General features: G+C 47.8%; 1 long non-coding RNA gene across 1 annotated transcript; it reads left to right on the plus strand.

Moving 5' to 3' along the window:
• The first annotated feature begins 8,595 nt into the window (after positions 1–8,595).
• LOC146079933 (uncharacterized) lies at positions 8,596–16,083 on the plus strand. The gene is made up of 2 exons (XR_014474779.1): positions 8,596–9,040; positions 13,362–16,083. It is a non-coding gene; the product is annotated as an uncharacterized LOC146079933 (long non-coding RNA).
• The last annotated feature ends 1,265 nt before the right edge of the window (positions 16,084–17,348 follow it).

The raw sequence follows: 17,348 nt of genomic DNA on the forward strand, positions 1-17,348 counted from the left end.
GAGCTGTCCCTTGTGATAAGAGCTGTCTCTTGTGATAAGAGCTGTCCCTTGTGATAAGAGCTGTCTCTTGTGATAAGAGCTGTCCCTTGTGATAACAGCTGTCCCTTGTGATAACAGCTGTCCCTTGTGATAAGAGCTGTCCCTTGTGATAAGAGCTGTCCCTTGTGATAACAGCTGTCCCTTGTGATAAGAGATTTCTCTTGTGATAACAGCTGTCCCTTGTGATAATAGCTGTCCCTTGCGATAAGAGATGTCCCTTGCGATAATAGCTGTCCCTTGCGATAAGAGCTGTCCCTTGCGATAATAGCTGTCCCTTGTGATAACAGCTGTCCCTTGTGATAACAGCTGTCCCTTGCGATAACAGCTGTCCCTTGGGATAAGAGCTGTCCCTTGCGATAAGAGCTGTCCCTTGGGATAAGAGCTGGCCCTTGCGATAAGAGCTGTCTCTTGCGATAAGAGCTGTCCCTTGTGATAATAGCTGTCCCTTGTGATAAGAGCTGTCTCTTGTGATAACAGCTGTCCCTTGTGATAAGAGCTGTCCCTTGTGATAACAGCTGTCCCTTGTGATAAGAGCTGTCTCTTGTGGTAACAGCTGTCTCTTGTGATAACAGCTTTCTCTTGTGATAACAGCTGTCCCTTGTGATAAGAGCTGTCCCTTGTGATAAGAGCTGTCTCTTGTGATAACAGCTGTGTCTTGTGATAACAGCTGTGTCTTGTGATAACAGCTGTCCCTTGTGATAAGAGCTGTCCCTTGTGATAAGAGCTGTCTCTTGTGATAACAGCTGTGTCTTGTGATAACAGCTGTGTCTTGTGATAACAGCTGTCCCTTGTGATAAGAGCTGTCCCTTGTGATAAGAGCTGTCCCTTGTGATAAGAGCTGTCTCTTGTGATAAGAGCTGTCCCTTGTGATAAGAGCTGTCCCTTGTGATAACAGCTGTCCCTTGTGATAAGAGCTGTCCCTTGTGATAAGAGATGTCTCTTGTGATAACAGCTGTCCCTTGTGATAATAGCTGTCCCTTGCGATAAGAGATGTCCCTTGCGATAATAGCTGTCCCTTGCGATAAGAGCTGGGTACTTGTTTCCTATCTGGGCGCCCGTCGCGGGCATCGCGGGTACATTTATGCCTGCCCGCGACGCGACCGACGCGATGCCCGCGATTTTCCCATTGAAAACCATGTTAAACCTGAAAAATCGCGTCGGTCGCGTCGCGGCCGGCCATAAATGTACCCGCGATGCCCGCGACGCGATGCTCACGATTTCCCATAGGAATCAATGTTAAAAGCCGCGATGGACCCGATTTTACTGTTAAATGCCTCAATCCACCCGATTTGGCCATAGGAATCAATGTTAAATGGGCCACAGAGCCCATTAACCCTTAAATGTCCCCCCCAATTTTTGACGCCACCCCACGATCGACGCCAACCCGAAGCGTGGCGAGCGCAGCGAGCCCGCGAGGGGCGGCGGTACGCGTCCTCCGACCTTTTCATGCCCTACTATCCACTAGGGCGTGGTGTGAGAATATAATAGTGTGGCGAGCGCAGCGAGCCACCGAGCCCGAAGCGTGGCGAGCGCAGCGAGCCCCGCGAGGGGACGCGGATACCTTCACAATTATGCGCGTCCCCTCGCGGCCTTCACAGTGAAGGTATCCGCGTCCCCTCGCGGGGCTCGCTGCGCTCGCCACGCTTCGGGCTCGGTGGCTCGCTGCGCTCGCCACACTATTATATTCTCACACCACGCCCTAGTGGATAGTAGGGCATGAAAAGGTCGGAGGACGCGTACCGCCGCCCCTCGCGGGCTCGCTGCGCTCGCCACGCTTCGGGTTGGCGTCGATCGTGGGGTGGCGTCAAAAATTGGGGGGGGACATTTAAGGGTTAATTGGGCCTAATTCAGGGTTAATATGGCCAAATCGGGTCAATTGAGCCATTTAACAGTGAAATCGCGGTCAATCAGCCTTTTTAACATTGTTCCCTATGGGAAAATCGCGGTGATCGCGGTCATCGCGGGCATCGCGACCATCCAATTTTACCCGCGATGCCCGCGATGACCGCGATCACCGCGATTTTTACCCCCGATCACCGCGATTTTGATCGTGGGCGCCCAGATAGGAAACAAGTACCAAGAGCTGTCCCTTGCGATAATAGCTGTCCCTTGTGATAACAGCTGTCCCTTGTGATAACAGCTGTCCCTTGCGATAACAGCTGTCCCTTGGGATAAGAGCTGTCCCTTGCGATAAGAGCTGTCCCTTGGGATAAGAGCTGGCCCTTGCGATAAGAGCTGTCTCTTGCGATAAGAGCTGTCTCTTGCGATAAGAGCTGTCCCTTGTGATAATAGCTGTCCCTTGTGATAAGAGCTGTCTCTTGTGATAACAGCTGTCCCTTGTGATAAGAGCTGTCCCTTGTGATAACAGCTGTCCCTTGTGATAAGAGCTGTCTCTTGTGGTAACAGCTGTCTCTTGTGATAACAGCTTTCTCTTGTGATAACAGCTGTCCCTTGTGATAAGAGCTGTCCCTTGTGATAAGAGCTGTCTCTTGTGATAACAGCTGTGTCTTGTGATAACAGCTGTGTCTTGTGATAACAGCTGTCCCTTGTGATAAGAGCTGTCCCTTGTGATAAGATCTGTCCCTTGTGATAAGAGCTGTCCCTTGTGATAAGAGCTGTCTCTTGTGATAAGAGCTGTCCCTTGTGATAAGAGCTGTCCCTTGTGATAACAGCTGTCCCTTGTGATAAGTGCTGTCCCTTGTGATAACAGCTGTCCCTTGTGATAAGAGCTGTCCCTTGTGATAACAGCTGTCCCTTGTGATAAGAGCTGTCCCTTGTGATAACAGCTGTCCCTTGTGATAAGAGATGTCACTTGTGATAACAGCTGTCCCTTGTGATAATAGCTGTCCCTTGCGATAAGAGATGTCCCTTGCGATAAGAGATGTCCCTTGCGATAAGAGCTGTCCCTTGTGATAATAGCTGTCCCTTGTGATAACAGCTGTCTCTTGTGATAACAGCTGTCCCTTGTGATAACAGCTGTCCCTTGTGATAACAGCTGGCCCTTGTGATAATAGCTGTCCCTTGTGATAACAGCTGGCCCTTGTGATAAGAGCTGTCTCTTGTGATAAGAGCTGTCCCTTGCGATAAGAGCTGTCCCTTGGGATAAGAGCTGTCCCTTGTGATAAGAGCTGTCCCTTGGGATAAGAGCTGGCCCTTGCGATAAGAGCTGTCTCTTGTGATAAGAGCTGTCCCTTGTGATAAGAGCTGTCCCTTGTGATAAGAGCTGTCCCTTGGGATAAGAGCTGGCCCTTGCGATAAGAGCTGTCTCTTGCGATAAGAGCTGTCCCTTGTGATAAGAGCTGTCCCTTGTGATAAGAGCTGTCCCTTGGGATAAGAGCTGTCCCTTGGGATAAGAGCTGTCCCTTGTGATAAGAGCTGGCCCTTGCGATAAGAGCTGGCCCTTGCGATAAGAGCTGTCCCTTGCGATAAGAGCTGTCCCTTGCGATAAGAGCTGTCGGTACTGGTTTCCTATCTGGGCGCCCGTCGCGGGCATCGCGGGTACATTTATGTATGGCCGCGACGCGACCGACGCGATGCCCGCGATTTCCCATTGAAACCAATGTTAAACTTGGAAATCGTGTCGGTCGCGTCGCGGCCGGCTATAAATGCACCCGCGATGCCCGCGACGCGATGCTCACGATTTCCCATAGGAATCAATGTAAAAAGCCGCGATGGACCCGATTTTACTGTTAAATGCCTCAATCCACCCGATTTGGCCATAGGAATCAATGTTAAATGGGCCACAGAGCCCATTAACCCTTAAATATCCCCCCCAAATTTTGACGCCACCCCACGATCGACGCCAACCCGAAGCGTGGCGAGCGCAGCGAGCCCGAGAGGGGCGGCGGTACGCGTCCTCCGACCTTTTCATGCCCTACTATCCACTAGGGCGTGGTGTGAGAATATAATAGTGTGGCGAGCGCAGCGAGCCACCGAGCCCGAAGCGTGGCGAGCGCAGCGAGCCCCGCGAGGGGACGCGGATACCTTCACAGTTATGCGCGTCCCCTCGCGGCCTTCCCAGTGAAGGTATCCGCGTCCCCTCGCGGGGCTCGCTGCGCTCGCCACGCTTCGGGCTCGGTGGCTCGCTGCGCTCGCCACACTATTATATTCTCACACCACGCCCTAGTGGATAGTAGGGCATGAAAAGGTCGGAGGACGCGTACCGCCGCCCCTCGCGGGCTCGCTGCGCTCGCCACGCTTCGGGTTGGCGTCGATCGTGGGGTGGCGTCAAAATTTGGGGGGGACATTTAAGGGTTAATTGGGCCTAATTCAGGGTTATTATGGCCAAATCGGGTCAATTGAGCCATTTAACAGTGAAATCGCGGTCAATCAGCCTTTTTTAACATTGTTCCCTATGGGAAAATCGCGGTGATCGCGGTCATCGCGGGCATCGCGACCATCCAATTTTACCCGCGATGCCCGCGATGACCGCGATTTTTACCCCCGATCAACGCGATTTTGATCGTGGGCGCCCAGATAGGAAACAAGTACCGAGCTGTCCCTTGCGATAAGAGCTGTCCCTTGGGATAAGAGCTGTCCCTTGTGATAAGAGCTGTCCCTTGGGATAAGAGCTGGCCCTTGCGATAAGAGCTGTCTCTTGCGATAAGAGCTGTCCCTTGTGATAAGAGCTGTCCCTTGTGATAAGAGCTGTCCCTTGGGATAAGAGCTGGCCCTTGCGATAAGAGCTGTCTCTTGCGATAAGAGCTGTCCCTTGCGATAAGAGCTGTCCCTTGTGATAAGAGCTGTCCCTTGGGATAAGAGCTGTCCCTTGGGATAAGAGCTGTCCCTTGTGATAAGAGCTGGCCCTTGCGATAAGAGCTGGCCCTTGCGATAAGAGCTGTCCCTTGTGATAAGAGCTGTCCCTTGTGATAAGAGCTGTCCCTTGGGATAAGAGCTGGCCCTTGCGATAAGAGCTGTCCCTTGGGATAAGAGCTGTCCCTTGTGATAAGAGCTGTCCCTTGTGATAAGAGCTGGCCCTTGGGATAAGAGCTGTCCCTTGTGATAAGAGCTGGCCCTTGTGATAAGAGCTGTCCCTTGTGATAAGAGCTGTCCCTTGGGATAAGAGCTGTCCCTTGGGATAAGAGCTGTCCCTTGTGATAAGAGCTGGCCCTTGCGATAAGAGCTGGCCCTTGCGATAAGAGCTGTCCCTTGCGATAAGAGCTGTCCCTTGCGATAAGAGCTGTCCCTTGCGATAAGAGCTGGCCCTTGCGATAAGAGCTGTCCCTTGCGATAAGAGCTGTCCCTTGCGATAAGAGCTGTCCCTTGCGATAAGAGCTGGCCCTTGGGATAAGAGCTGTCCCTTGTGATAAGAGCTGTCCCTGTGTGCGATGGCTTACACAGCTGCATACAAGCATGCTATCACTGTGCAGGCGTGACATGTGTGTGATGGCGTACGCAGCTGCATGCTATTACTCTGTACAGCGGGATGCTGTTATGGATATTATATATGATATTATATACGAAAAATTGTACGGTTTTAAAATGTATTTATCACATTATTAATGTATTAAATCTAAAACTAGGGCCGACAGTTTGACAACCCCAACCCATCCCCCTTCCACAATTCGGTGACCCCAGCCAGCGCCTATCTGAAATATTCACAAATCTCGTCCTTAACCGCAACAAACCGAGACAAGAGAAAATGAGTTCCAAATATCGTCCAATTTCATCGGTACGGCCCTGGCAATATAACCGGGACGTTACTACCCTGAGTGACGCGGAATCGCTGAGACACTTCGCTCCGTATAATTCCTGCCATTACCCTCGTGGTAGTGGAGCCCTGTGATGGGGCAGAACAGAAGGCGATGTATATAGCGCAGCGCGCAGCCTCGTCTTCACATAAAATAAATACTCTGCTCGGTAACTAATGATCCCTGCGAAGATGTTTATCCATCCGCCACTGCAGGGGCTTACCGGCCACAGCTAGTAACTGACAAAGTGACGCTTTCACCATCGCCCAGATGTACACATACAGTGACCCCGCTGAACTCTGCCTTATAATTACTCATTGTTTGGACAACATAACATAAACATGGCTCTATATATATATTACTATATCATAAAAGGCTAACACTCGTCCTCATCTCTATGGGGGGGATTCAAGTGTTTTGCATGCCAGCATCCACTCTACCTCGGTCCTCAAGGATCCCCAACAGTGCATGTTTTCCATGTCACCCGGCAGGTGCACTCATTATTCACTGACACATTTTAAAAGATCACAGGTGGAGCTAATTACTTCACCAGTGATTCTGTGTGGAGACCTGGAAAACGTGCACTGTTGGGGGTCCCTGAGGACCAAGGTTGTGAACCACTGCACTAGATAGTACCCGATGGAGTAATTCAAGTGATGGGTTTGTAACTTGTATATAGATTTAGTGTTTATTCCAACACCCTGCATCTTACAAAAAACATGCAGTTCATCTTCCTTGCCTGGGGTGGCACTCTCTGCTCTGGTGCTTTGAGAACAGTGTGGTCTGTATATCAGTGCTGAAATACAGACCGCACTGTGCTAGAAACAACACAGCAGAGAGCTCCAGCCCAGGCAGGGCAGTGGTACTGCACAGGTTTTGGAAGATGCAGAATAGAAGAATGAATATGAATATACGATATACAATTAGCTCTTGGAAGAAAATTATTTTATTACTCACATAAATATTTAGCAAGTGTTAATGCAGAATTTATAGGGGACTCATGCGCCCCCGATTTTCCAATGACAGACCCCCATTCTGTTAGTCTCTCTTCTGTAGTGGCACCACGATGTGGGCACAGGGTGGCATGATGTACTTGTTAGCATTGTAGCCAGCTGTGTGTAGTTAAGCTACTTACTGTATGTGGGCCAGTGGTAGATTTTGGGGGGGGGGGGGGCATCAAGACACGTGCAGCAGCACCAGCGACATTGGAGACTTTGTCTGCGTTGACTTTTTCTACGTCAACTTTTTTCTTTGCATCAGACTTTTTCCAGTGTCGACATTGCACATGTATTTTTTTTTTTAGTTTGACCTTGGCCTTGTGGTGCGGCTATACCACACCTGTGTCACCGCAAGATCAGTGGTGGCATCTTATATATCGCTTGCAGGTCGGCAGGTGTAGGCATACGATATGTCTGTGAACGACATCATTCACCAATATACAGTATCATGGCAGCTGTGCAGCAGATATAGATTTACATATATCTGAGCATCTGGCTGTGTGTACGGGCGCCCATACACTTGCCACGGGGTGTGCGCCGGAGCTGACATGGGGGTGCCGCTCTGGGACTTCCCCCCTCTGCTGCGTAATGGATTTCTCTTCCCCTGTCCCTCCAGGACAGAGGGGGACATTTACTAAGGTGGGAGTTATATTCACATGGGATGTTGCTATGGGAAACCAATCAGATACTATCTATGATCTTCTAGATGGTATTAAATAAATAAGAAGTAGATTCTGATTGGTTGCCTATAGAAACATCTCATGTGACATAGAAGTCCCATCTTAGTAACTTTCTCCCAGAGTCTGCTCACCTGAGCGCTCCAGGTGCGGAGTCTACTGTATGTCCCAGAGCAGGGGGTGTATGCAGCTGTGCAGTGAGGAGGACACCTCAGTCAACCAATCTGTATAAGGCAGGAATGTCCAAACTGAAGCCCTCTAGCTGTTGTACAACTACACATCCCAGCATGTCCTGCCATAGCATTCCCTATTTGCAAAACTGTGGCAAGGCATGATGGAACTTGTAGTTTCACAACAGCTGGAGGGTCATAGTTTGGACATGCCTGGTATGAGGGTAATGGGTGATTCAGAGCCACAGCAAACTTAATTTTAAGAAATTCACTGATTTATATCACTGTCTGTATGAAAATCCCTAGAAGACCACACACATGTGTTACGCAGAGCGTATGCGCAATGATTCTGGATAAGTGCTGGGGTTCCTGGGCGGTGACTGAGGCTGGTTTCACACACTCCGGCTCCTGCCGGATGGTGAAATCCCGCACGGCCAGGGAGCCGTGCCGCACACATTAGTTGTGAATGGACACTATTGTGTCCATTCACACGGGACGGCCACGGCCCGGCCACACAGCTGCAGCCGGATCCCGCCACTGGAAGGGACGGCTGCCGGGCTGTGGCCATCCCTTCCATGATAAAGTACTGTGTGCGGCACGGCTCCCTGGCCGTGCGGGATTTCACCGTCCGGCAGGAGCCGGAGTGTGTGAAACCAGCCTTAGGGAGACAGGGGTCTGTCTTATGGACGAGTTACGGGACAGCTGCATGTGCATTGCTGAAGTGTTTGCACACACAAGCTTCCACTCATCCTCACTAGAGGCCATACTGAGATACAAGATCAGACCTGGCTATAACTTAGGCTGGTACCATTATCCGTGCTCAGGGCCGCCGCTACCCGCTCAGCAGAGCCTGCAAAGCAGGAAGGTGCCGGTCTATACAGGCAATCTCCCTGCTCTGTGTGCTGCTGCCGGCGGTGCTGCTGTCCTACACTGACAGGCAGAGGGGAGAGAGCTTCCATCAGGTGCTGACTGCTGAGAGCAGCAGGGGAAGTCCCGACTCCCTGCACTTTCCTCTCTGCAGTGCCCAGTGAAGGGTTAATCAGCCATCTTGTTTCTCTTTGAAGGGTTAATCAGCCATCTTGTTTCTCTGTGTTATAGTCTCTGTTCTTGCTTATCTCAAGAAGTTATGTTCTGGCTTGTTTCCAGTTCTCGCTTGCTAGCCCGTACTTTGTAACTTTCGTCAGGAATAGTACATTCTGTGATTTCTCATAACTTACGAATGCTACACTCCCCTGTAAGGCGACGTATAAGCCACCCCACCTCTATGCTGTTATTCCCCTACCTCTGCACCAAATATTAACCAATCATGTAATTGAACCAGCACTGTATGTTATGTATAAATATGTCGTTTTGTCATCATTAAATCAGAGCTAAACCTTGTATCTGTGGTCATCGTTACTGGTCATATCATATAAGGTTACACTCTCACGGAGCTCTAAGGGGTCTTCACACTGAGGTCAAATAAGGTAATTAATAGATAAGGAAATCGATACATCGGCGCATGATCGATTTCCCAACAGAGCTGGGGGCTCGCCGCGGGATTCGAAGTTCATTCCTACACGGTTGTCAGCAGACTCCAAAAGTCTAATCTGAGACCGCTGTGAGGTTACGGACAAACTCGATCCTGAACCTATGACTCTATCCCTGGGGGATATCGGATGTCAGTTCATAGAAGTTAAAATCTTCTATCTTTGTTTTGTGTACACACTGATCTAGGATCAGATACCGTACTTGGTGTACGAAGAGACCACGGGTCTTTATCCAAATAGAACCTCATTTTGAACACCCACTATTTCATTGGCCAAATTTCTTTACTATGTTTAGTTTGAAGTATAAGTTTTTCTTATTTCAATATCCTTGTGTGATTGGTAAGTATACACACTTGTGATATCTGTATTTCTTTGTAAACCGTGCGGTTGGTAAGTTCACGCACAATAACTCTATTGTCTCATTGATTACTGTATGCCAACAGACTTGCGGACTTATGTTCTCCCCTTCGGAGTAACGCAACGTGAGGCTTCATATACAGTTTTCACATTATAACCACTGGACTCTATCCACTGTCACGTAGACAGTCTGTGGTTCCACTAACAAACCATATATAAATAACAATTTATGAGATGTCTAAAGTGAATACATGATTCTATAAGTGTTTGGATAAAGACTAACCCTCACAGTCTGCTGCAACAGGTTTTACCTGCCTCTCTGTGACGGTGCCCCTGATCTAATACACTTTGAATCTTTTCACGCTCTCATATTACATGTCAGATTATGAATGTCCACCGATAGGAAATTGCAATAGTTGCCAAAGTAGTTTAATATTGTGGTATAAGAATCCAGAATATTATCCAATATTGGTATCTGTCAACAAACAAAGGATAAGATTTAAATCCACAATTAAAACATTCTCTAATGGCACTGTGTGTGAGGCAGTCCTCATAGTAGGTTGTCACTTACGCACAGAAATCACCAGTAAATATATTGATCAACTCTATCCTTTCTTCGTGACAGATCTACCAATCAATCTTTTCACCTATCCCATTATTTGCCCAAAATCTATTGAACAAATAAAACAATTACCAGAAAGTAGCCAGATTCTAAACTTCATAGATCTTAGTGAAGATTATAGTCATCAACAACAAATCAAAAAGTGGAAAACATTCACACGGAATCATAATAGAACTGTACATAAACATGGATTCAAAACAAAGTAAAAAGACTGTAACATATCCACCTCCCCTACCTAACGAGACATGCCCACAATTCAGTGATCATTTGTATGAGAAAGAATCAGCTGGTTGTTTTGACATGAGGAAAACTGCAGTTTCCTCTACTCACAACTTCCAGAACAGTAATAAGGGTCCGCCCAATAGACAAAATAGGGGACCCCCACAAAGTAACAGGAGACCTTTAAGGCCTCCACAGAACCAAACCTTTCGTGCACCACCATACACCAGGGATTACAACAACACTGGCGCAGTTCATAAACAGACTACTTGTTTCAACTGTGGCCAGAACACACACTGGGCTAGAGATTGCCCTTTCCCTTCTCGGAAACCACAACAACCTTGCACGCCAAGACCCCAACAAGGGCTTTCCCGACAGGGTCCTACACCACCTCAAGAAAGCGTACTTTTCAGAGTTGACTGGACCGACCCTACCCATTGACGGGGCCCGGAGGAGGGTATTCCATCTTTTGTACAGTTCACTACTCACTGGGAAGATTCTCCCCTCATCACATTATATGTAGATGATGAGGGACTGTCCTTCCTGGTGGACAGTGGGGCCACTACCAGTGTTCTATGTTCCCTTAACTATGATGGTGAACTGCAAAAGACTGTTCCTATTGCACCCATAGTACCTGACATCAATTCACTCATCTCAGCCATCCCTGCAAACGCAGCTTTCTTTAGTGTCATAGACTTAAAAAAAAAAAAAAAAAAAAATGCGTTTTTCAAGTATTCCTATTGACACAGAGACCCAATTACTCTTTGCTTTTTCATTTAAAGGTAAACAATTAATGTGGTGTCGTTTACCCCAAGGCTATATTGACTCTCCCGTGGTCTATAGCATAGTCCTCCAAGCCACATTGGCTCCATGGCACCCCCCCCATAGTTCTGTCCTGCTACAGTATGCAGATGATCTGCTTCTCTGTAGTGTCACCGAGGAGGCCAGCCGGTTAAATGGAATTTCATTGTTAATGTGGACACAAAGTGTCAAGAGCAAAATTGCAATGGTATAAAACGCATGTCAATTACCTGGGTTTTGTACTCTCTGAGGGAGAAAGGAAAATCAGTCCACAACGCATACAGTCTGTATTGGGCCTGGTCACCCCAACTACCCAGAAGGATATGTTGTCTTTCTTGGGTATGGTAAGTTACTGCAGACAGTGGATTTCTGATTGTTCCTACTATGATAATATCTTGAGACAATGCACACTCAAAGACAAACCCAAGGTTATACAATGGTCAGATGAAATGTATTCTGCATTTAAAAAATTGAAAGAAATGTTAGTACAGAGTCCCGCGCTTGGTCTCCCGGACTATATGTTATCATTTCACTTGTTTGCAAGGGACACATGTACAACTATGGCGGGTGTACTGACCCAACTTCACGGAGGCAAAATGCGCCCTGTCGCATTTTTTTTCAAAAGTAATGCCTGTCACTGTGCAAGGAATGCCAGCTTGTCTTCGAGCACTGGCTGCCTGTGCAATGGTTGTTGAGATGTCCACATCACTTACATTAGGACATCCTACTGTGTTACATACCACACATAATGTCCTCTCCATCCTCAAAGGTCTACACACACAACACATGTCTGCCCAAAGACTCAGCGGCTATGAAGTACTCCTACTAGGGAATCCTTCTCTCACTGTAAAATACGCAACAAACTCAGAAGGACCTGTCCCTGTACTAAACGCACTTTTAGGTCTTAAAGGACCTGACGACGAGGCGCCGCCTCAACATGACTGTACTCTGACAATTGACTCAGAAACTTCACCCAGACAAGACATGTCGACTGTGCCTATCCCCGATGCCGACATAATATTTGTTGACGGCTCCTGCAGCCGTCCCAATGACAACACGTACCAGGCAGGATATGCAGTGGTTAAACTTCCAAACACCACCCTTGAAGCAAAGACAGTCCCCTTACAGTCAGCACAAGCTGCAGAACTCATTGCACTCACTCGAGCTTGTCACATTTACAAAAAACAAACCTGTCACAATTTACACAGACTCCAAATACGCTTACGGAGTTGTTCAGGCAACGCCGAGGCTTCACTGGCGCTGATGGGAAAGGCATATCACATGCGCAACTCATCACAGATCTCTTACACGCAATTACATTACCATCTCAAATTGCCATCCTTCATTGTAAAGCACACACTGGAGGAAAGGATGACATCAGCAAAGGCAACGCTCTCGCTGATACCGCTGCTAAACGTGCTGCCACTACAGCAACATATAACCTCACTCTTGCTGTCATCTCGCCTCCTTCGCTAGATGATACATACCTACTGACAGAATTACAGGCTGCTGCCTCTAATTCAGATCTATCAGATTGAACATATCCAATATTGCAGAAGAATCCACGGACTGGATTAATCTGCAAAGAGGGGAAACCATGTATACCCCAAACCAGTGCATCATTGTTCATAGTACATTACCACGGAGTAGGACACCATAGTATAGTAACAACTACTTTACTCCTCTCCAATGATTTCTACATTACTAATGCCAAAGAACTTGTAAAACAGTACATCAGTAGATGTATAGTGTGTCTTAGAAACAACCCAAACAACCCAAATAAAGCAAGACACCAACATCTAGAATACCCAACCACACCATTCACACATCTTCAAATAGATTTTACACATATCAATAATGCAGGAAGCTTATCCCACTAAATCAGAAGATGCAAAAACAGTAGCCCGCATACTCACGCGAGAGATCATTCCGCGCTGAGGATGCCCGCTCCAAATCAATAGCGATAAAGGTTCAGCCTTCACAGCCAAAGTCACAGCAGAACTAGTCAAAGCACTGCAAATAGAATGGAAGTTTCACATTCCATATCACCCACAGAGAATGACTCCACAAAAGACTCTAGGTTACTCCCCCTTTGAAGTACTGATGGGCAGACCTTTCCCCACTCCCTGGGCAAAGAACCCTTTAGTTACCACAGAAGGAGACTTAGAAATAATAAGAGAAGAGTATGTCAGATCCCTAATACAGAAACTTAATGAAGTTGAACAAAATGTTATCTTTAAGAATCCTTCTCATCCACAGATACCCACTCACCCATTTAGGGTTGGAGACAAGGTCGTTGTAAAGATCCTACCCAGAAATAAACATCCAGGAGATTTCACCTACGGTCCAGAAACAGAAGTGGTCGCGGTTACCAGGACGGCTGTCCTCACCGACGAAGGACCAACGTGGATCCATGCATCCAGAGTGAAGAAAATTCCACCTCCACCACACGTCAACATAGAGGTCGACACCGATCCCGAGACTGACACAGACGGGACGAGAGAGGTAATAACGGGGGCCAGTGGCTCTGACCTCCAACCTGGAGAAGACCTGCCGGCTGGAGGTGACGAGGAATCAGGGGTACAACATTCTGAAGCCGAGGACGACGCTACAGGATATGACTCCCCCCACCTTAGCCCTAGTGATTTTACTCGGGCTTGTTCTTTATAATTGTTTTGCTGAAGTTGATATAACCCAAAATGATGGACGCTTTACCTTCTGGTATAATTCTTCTAGCACGACTGTCGCTACTTTTATATTTTCTTATTGTGATATTGTATCTTGTTCAAACAATCAAGGCGGGAATCGAGGAGAACCACCGCTGCCCTGGCTGTGTAACATCCACCACACACCACACGCTGTAAGTCACGTATATATCTGTGTCACTAGTACTTACTGGGGAGATTCTTGCAACTCATGGGGGGCTGTTGGGTGGAACACTAGAGCAGATACCACTGCCTTTGATATCAGCCAAAACTGGGGATATCACCCCGATGTTGGCCTCCAGAAATGGTCCCATGGTCGATCCTTACTAACCCGTATGTCCCTACGAAAAAAGGGCACTTGCAATAGCCAATTTATCATTAACCTAGAAAACCCGGCCCCCGGCGATGCCGGACTATATGTCATGGGTAAATATCAATCAGGAGAAAGCGGGGGCCCAAGGGGAAGATTTCATTTAAAAGACATGTATGATAACCCAGAATACACCGCCCTCAAAACCACTGTAAAACCTAAAACACCACCATCATTCTTTAAACCACATGTCACTACTTTTAATGAAATGTTAGCCATTAACAACCCCACTTACGAAGACACTATAGCCATAGAGACTGGGTTATCTGACGTAAATTATTGGCTAGAATGGATGAAATATAATGCACGTAAAGTTAATCAAACTGATTGTTATGTGTGTGGAAAATCCAGACCCCACTTGGGTACGGTGCCCATACACATACCTTCAGACCAAGATAAATGTTTCTTTAGCCTGTATACTGATACTATTGTAGAAGAAACCAAATGTGAACAATGGAAGAAAGAATATCCCATAATGGTAAAGAATACCAATCCTGGTAGTACCATAATCATTTATCCTGGTAATTATACATGTTATTACTCAAACAGCACTGCACAAAACACTGTAGATCTGAAATTGTTTCCTGATGGGTATTGTGCTGAACGAAGACATATCAGTATACCCACCATGAAAAAATCATTAGGAGACATTTATTTTATTTGTGGAGACATGAGACTCAGGACAAAGCTGGACAATCCTTGGAAAGGAGAGTGTGCCCTGGCAAAGATCATTATGCCCATACACATTCTCCCAGCCGATTTGTCTGAGCCTCCTCCCACAAATAAACCTACCACAAACTCCAGAAACAAAAGAGAAGCTCCAAAGGAAAGCTTCGATCCACACATATACATAGACACTATTGGTGTTCCCCGGGGAGTTCCTAAAGAATTTAAGGCTCGTGATGAGGTCGCTGCCGGCTTCGAGTCCCTGCTTCCCCAGGTAACCATCAATAAAAATGTGAACTGGATAAATTACATATATTATAATCAACAGCGCTTCGTTAATGATACTAGGGACGCTTTGAAAGGTATTGCTGAACAGTTAGAAGCTACATCACAAATGACATTTCAGAATCGCATGGCTTTAGATATGATGCTTGCCGAGAAAGGAGGAACCTGTGTGTACATAGGTAAGGTTAATGGATGCTGTACTTATATCCCAGACAACACAGGTCCTAATGGAAAAACTACCCTAGCTATTAAACATCTAGAAAATTTATCCATCGAACTCAAGAAGAACTCAGGTATCACGGACCCCTGGAGTAGCTGGTTCGGATGGTTAAATGATTGGAAACACGCACTAACACAAATAGGCATATTTATCCTCATTGTAATTATTGTACTTATGATAGTAGGATATTGTGTCTTTCCCATATGCAAGAAGATTGGTTCCAAGTACCTGGATAATGTAACACCTGCTATGTACACTGATCTTGCCAAAAGCCCTCCCTCACCAGAAGATTATGGTGAATATGTCAAAATTCACCGTACCAAACAAGATGCCATCTACAAGAATCAAATTGTCTAAAAAGGACATTGATTCTAAGAGGGGATTGAAGGGTTAATCAGCCATCTTGTTTCTCTTTGAAGGGTTAATCAGCCATCTTGTTTCTCTGTGTTATAGTCTCTGTTCTTGCTTATCTCAAGAAGTTATGTTCTGGCTTGTTTCCAGTTCTCGCTTGCTAGCCCGTACTTTGTAACTTTCGTCAGGAATAGTACATTCTGTGATTTCTCATAACTTACGAATGCTACACTCCCCTGTAAGGCGACGTATAAGCCACCCCACCTCTATGCTGTTATTCCCCTACCTCTGCACCAAATATTAACCAATCATGTAATTGAACCAGCACTGTATGTTATGTATAAATATGTCGTTTTGTCATCATTAAATCAGAGCTAAACCTTGTATCTGTGGTCATCGTTACTGGTCATATCATATAAGGTTACACTCTCACGGAGCTCTAAGGGGTCTTCACACTGAGGTCAAATAAGGTAATTAATAGATAAGGAAATCGATACATCGGCGCATGATCGATTTCCCAACACCCAGCCCCCCCCCCCCTCAACTCAGCACAGGGCCAGGAGAGGAGTTGGACAGCACAGCACGTGCCAAGCTGTGATTGGAGGTGCTTGGCACATGCTGAATAGAAGAGCCCCTGATTGGAGGAGCTCCTCTGATCCCTAGAACACAGAGGATCTCACAGCATAGACCTGCCTATGAGTATCCCCCTGCCTCCACTGTAGCTCCTGCCTGTCCCTGCAGCTTCTCTCTCTCTTTCTGTCCCAAACACTACCTGCCCAGTACCTGCCCCCCCTCCCTGCCCATCATCTGTCCCCCCATTCTCTGACCAGCATCTGTCCCCCCCCCCCCCCCCATTCTCACCTTGGCATCACTCCCAACTGTCCCACCTCTCTCTGCCCAGCATCTGGCTGCATGTCCCCTCTCTCTGCCCAGCATATGGCTGTCCTGCCCTCTCTCTGCCCAGCATATGGCTGCCCCTCCCCTCTCTCTGCCCAGCATCTGGCTGCCCCTCCCCTCTCTCTGTCCAGCATATGGCTGTCCTGCCCTATCTCTTCCCAGCATACGGCCATCCTGCCCTCTCTCTTCCCAGCATATGGCTGTCCTGCCCTCTCTCTGCCCAGCATATGGCTGCCCCTCCCCTCTCTCTGCCCAGCATCTGGCTGCCCCTCCCCTCTCTCTGCCCAGCATATGGCTGTCCTGCCCTCTCTCTGCCCAGCATATGGCTGCCCCTTCCCTCTCTCATCCCAGCATCTGGCTGCCCCTCCCCTCTGGCTGCCCCTCCCCTCTCTCTGCCCAGCATCTGGCTGCCCCTCCCCTCTCTCTGCCCAGCATATGGCTGCCCCTCCCCTCTCTCTGTCCAGCATATGGCCATCCTACCCTCTCTCACTGCCCAGCATATGGCTGTCCTGCCCTATCTCTTCCCAGCATATGGCCGTCCTGCCCTCTCTCTTCCCAGCATATGGCCGCCCTGCCCTCTCTCTTCCCAGCATATGGCTGTCCTGCCCTCTCTCTGCCCAGCATATGGCCATCCTGCCCTCTCTCTTTCCAGCATATGGCCATCCTGCCCTCTCTCTTCCCAGCATATGGCTGTCCTGCCCTCTCTCTGCCCAGCATACGGCTGCCCCTCCCCACCCTCTGCCCAGCATATG

The sequence above is a fragment of the Crinia signifera genome, chromosome 5, assembly GCF_055691185.1.
Source record: "Crinia signifera chromosome 5, ASM5569118v1, whole genome shotgun sequence".
Lineage (NCBI taxonomy): Eukaryota > Metazoa > Chordata > Amphibia > Anura > Myobatrachidae > Crinia > Crinia signifera.